Consider the following 4,761-nt stretch of genomic DNA (forward strand, 5'->3'; position numbering starts at 1 on the left):
TTGTACGTGAAATCGTCGTGATGAACCTCTCGACTTTACCTACAATACGATTTCTACTAAACAAAACAAGGTGTTTTTCTTCTCATATTCTCTCACATAGAGTTATTATTTCTACTAAATATATAAAAAGATGATTGAACTTTCCTTACATAAAATTGTGAACAAAATTAATGTTAAAAAATAGGCAAAAATTTAGGGGAGGACCAAAAGTGCACCAATATTGCAAACATGAGGGACTATTAGTGCTCCATGTGAAAACTCAAGGATGACTTTGAGCATTAACCCAAAGATGAGGGACTATTTTGAGCCTTTCCTCGTCATTGTGCCTCACTTTAGCCATTTTTTATCAAACTTCTGTCATACATAGATATATTTCAATCATTTATGTATGAAATTCAGTCATACATAATTAAAGTTCAATTTCTTGAACTTCACTAATATGTATAAATTTTAAAAACAAATCCGATAAAAATGACTAAATTTCAATAGTACATGACTTCATAATTGATTTTCTCAAGCCTAAAGTAGGTATATATGCTAAAATTTCAAAAAATTGGATACAAATTAAATAGTTTTGTTAAAACCGGGTGCTCGTGAAATTTTTACCTTTTATAGTCACATGAGCTCGGACTAGGATTTAGGCCCATTATTGGATTAGGATTGGGCCAAATATGGACTCTTTATTCTTTAGAGCTCTTTTTTCATGATTATCCCAAATGGAAATTGGAATTTATCCATCTATATGTAAAAAAAAAGATTCGTCTCTTTAAAAAATGACACTGCAATATTCGTTGATATTAATCTAATCTAATTAGAATATTTGATATTTTGTAGTTGTGCATAAACCAAGTAGTAAAAAAAGAATAAATGATCGAATTAAGATAGATATCGATCGAACTAAAGAATTAATTAAGCATAAGAATTTCTTTTATTCTTGAAGATAAATTACATTTTGATTGAGTTATTGATATATAGAAAAGTAAGGTAAACAAGGTCAAAGAGATTGAAAAAAATTAGTAATTCACAAGTATCACTGATGAAGAATTTCTCGAAATGTTAAAGATTAGTAATGCATTTTAAAAATTGAATGGTGGGTCTATTCACAATTACGTTTGCACAACAATAAAAATATTTAAATCACATTGTTAATTATTATTATATATATACTATACAGCACGTAAAGTCGTAAACTATATCTCTAAGGTATATAACATACATACATGCTAAGTATTTTGTAAATATTTTTTTAAAAATAAATATAAAGTTTAATATTTTTTAATGCATAGAGGATAAGGAAGGGGGCAAGAAATCAGGCTTATTGTGTATGATATATACTTTGGCCGATAACATCGAATTAAAAATCTTGATGTTAAAGTTGATAAAGAACTTTATAAATTAATTTTATTAATCTATAGGATAAATGAAATTAGATTACCACATTAAAAGAGATGAAAGATAGGAATAAGGTACTAAATAGGAAAAAAGAAGAAAGAATCGGAATAGAATTTTGACAAACAACGTTGAATAGGTAACTTAGCAATCATTAATCTCAAGTTCGATGCTCCCAACTTCATTCATGTCAGAGTTTATCACTCGATCAATAGTTATTATCTCAAAAAATAACTTTTTTATTCATATAAATCAGAATAAAAAAGGAACATGACTTTATGATATAATAAATATTAATTCTTGTTAGGATCAAACACTTACCATCATGCCAAAATGCCGAAAGCTTAGCTGATAGTAAAGACACACTTTATTTCTTAATTAAGTCCACCAAGCAAGCGCCATGTTCGATTATCACTCCTACCCGAGCCACCAAACCTCTCGTGGGCCTTGCCATAGGCAGGATGTTGACATTACTCAACATAATTAAGTGACTATTTAAGAAATCAACCTTATTTATTTTTCTAACTTGAGCATGAAGGTTACTCTTAGAATATTTCTAGTGTACGTGGAACCAAACTATAGGTTATATTGGATTTTGGATTTCCACTTTTACCGGCCACTTTGCATAATTCTTTTATTGTGATAGATTCATAGTTAGCGTTTCCTTGAAGATGAATACTAGATTTTGACCTCTGCATATATATGTTATTTAGTATTCTACTATTCTAGAGCCTAGTTGGTACTTGGTAACATGTCCCTACCTACCATAAAATTATTTGACTGATGTTTTGGGTAATATTTGAGATCTTATGCCAAAAATTGATGACACAATAATGCTGATGATGGAAGTTATGTGGCATTTTATATGATACTCATGATTTATCAATTTGTTAGTCAATACAAAAATCAATTGATTCCGTTAATTAGCTATGTATGGTGTATTATTATCAATTTCTATATAATAAAATCGTAAAATGATATTTTGAATAGACTGTTGATATAAATAAATGTGTCAAAAATTTCAAATAGATTATTTCTTTATACTACTTTTTTTTCCCGAATTCATGTACCACTTCCTGAATGTCCATTATGGTAGAATATTCATGTAGAACTTTCTCGAATTTTACACGTATGATATATATTCCTTCTACTTCTCCAAATAAAGCTTTTCACATTGCAATACTTATAACGTCAACTTGATCTTTCACGAGTGGATATTTTTTGTGTTTATTTTTGGGGTGATATAGTTGGGGGTGGTTCAGATAGGAGTAAGCACCGAGCATAGCTTGTTTGATAGATTTGATTAAGTAATAAAATTATTCCTTTATTATAAGCTAGCTACAACTTTTGATGTATGATGTCAATTAAAAGCCAATATTACAATTTCAACTTCCATGACATATTGCATTTGGTAGGTGTTTAGATTGGAGGGAAATTGTTGGATAATGCTAACATTCTCCTTATGTTAAGGCTCGTAAGTTTTAACATGATGGTAAGCGATAAGATTTGTAGGGCTAGCCATGCACAAGCTATTCAACAAAATGAATTAATAAGCTAATTAAAGAATAACAAATGTCAACTCATAAATAGTTTGCAAGCAATATTCCAGTTTGTATGTATAGATAGAGACATCAAACATATATACATTTCCTCAGTTAATTACCACGAATTATCCACTTGTATTTGATTGACTTGTTGTCTCACTTATACTCACAATTTTATGGATCGAATCAAATTATTTACAATAAATGCAAATATCTGACAAGTCATACACCGTCTTTTTTCTTTATCTTTAACCATATCCGAATATTTACATAATCTTATAGGAAGCACAAGTTCCTTTTTACTTTTTAATTCCGTCGAGTGTCTAATATCTGTATTGAAGATTGACTAAATTATTTGCATCGCGCATTGATGATCCATTTTTTGGAGCACCACTTCTAACATACTCTATCTGTTTCTATTTATATATCGTCCTTACTAAAAATAGATGGTCCTTTCACAAAATCAATACATAAATGGTACTATTAATCTTTCTATTTTATCCTTGATAATTATTAGTCTTGAAAGTATAAATTTGATCAACATTGGAAAACTAAATGATTAATTCATATTTATTAGTCAGTTTAATTAATCAAAATAAACTAATATATGTTCATTTATTGAAAACTTGACTTCAGGAGGATACTAAGTAAAAGTTACATAGTTTATTAAGGGGTGTGAAATGTAAAATGGTGACAAATAAATAGAAACGAAGAGAGTAATTTTTTTCATTTTTTCAAGAACATGATCTGAAACTTTTGATTAACGACAAAAGAATCTTAATCATCCTACCACAATCATACATAAATATCGCAAATTGGACCATATATAGAAAAGGGTAAATAATGGCATAGGAAGATTCTAGATATTTTGTTTCTTTAAATATATGGCTATATAAAGAGGACCTTACAATTAATCCATGAATCCATGTGCAATAAGTACAATATATAGAGAGCAATTTAAGTATATCTCATCATTCATCAATGGAAGAGCTTGGAAAGATATGTAAAATTCTTGGATTTTCCATTTTAGAAGGAAGAAATAATAAGGTTAGACAGTCTACAAATGAGGGACAAAAACAAGTTTGTGTTTATAGATATTATCCACATTCTGATCTTGTTCAGCTTATTCCACCTTCTGCTACTACAGAAGCTAGAGTTGTTTTTACTCAATTACCAGACAGAAAAGCACCAACTGTGGCTTTCTAATATTAATAAGTAGCTCGGACTCTCCAAAAATGTTGCCGTTCTCATGTCGGATCGTTCAAATGTGAAAGATCTGACACACACCTGATGCTGATGACATTTTTGAAGAGTCTGAACAACATAGACTAGGACTAGTTTATGTTATCCTAATATTAGATATGTATGTAGTATGTTACACTAGGAAATTAAAGTACTTGTTTACTGTACCTACTTGTACACACTTTCACTTTTAAGTTTTTAGTGTGGAAGTTTGTGTCACTGTTAGTTTTTATCCTCAGTGTCCATATTAGTAATTAGTTTGGTCTTCAAATACTCCGTCCGTTGCGGGTGTGAACTAGATAAATTTGTTTTTATGCAATACATAGATTATAAACCGCACAGAGAAGATGTGTTAGAATAACTATTTATATCAAATATAACTTAAGGGAGAACAATATCTGCGGCCCCATTACTTGTGGAATTACATTAAGTAAGTTGTATGTTGTAGCATTTTTGATCCGTCAGTTATTAGTAATTAACTTCTGATTTTACGTAAGAAATATGTTATATTGATTTACTTTTAATGACTATTACCCTCAAATATGGAATAACAGTATAATTTTACATAACTCATGAATAATTAAAC

This window comes from Solanum tuberosum, unplaced genomic scaffold (assembly GCF_000226075.1).
Source record: "Solanum tuberosum cultivar DM 1-3 516 R44 unplaced genomic scaffold, SolTub_3.0 scf00294, whole genome shotgun sequence".
Classification (NCBI taxonomy): domain Eukaryota; kingdom Viridiplantae; phylum Streptophyta; class Magnoliopsida; order Solanales; family Solanaceae; genus Solanum; species Solanum tuberosum.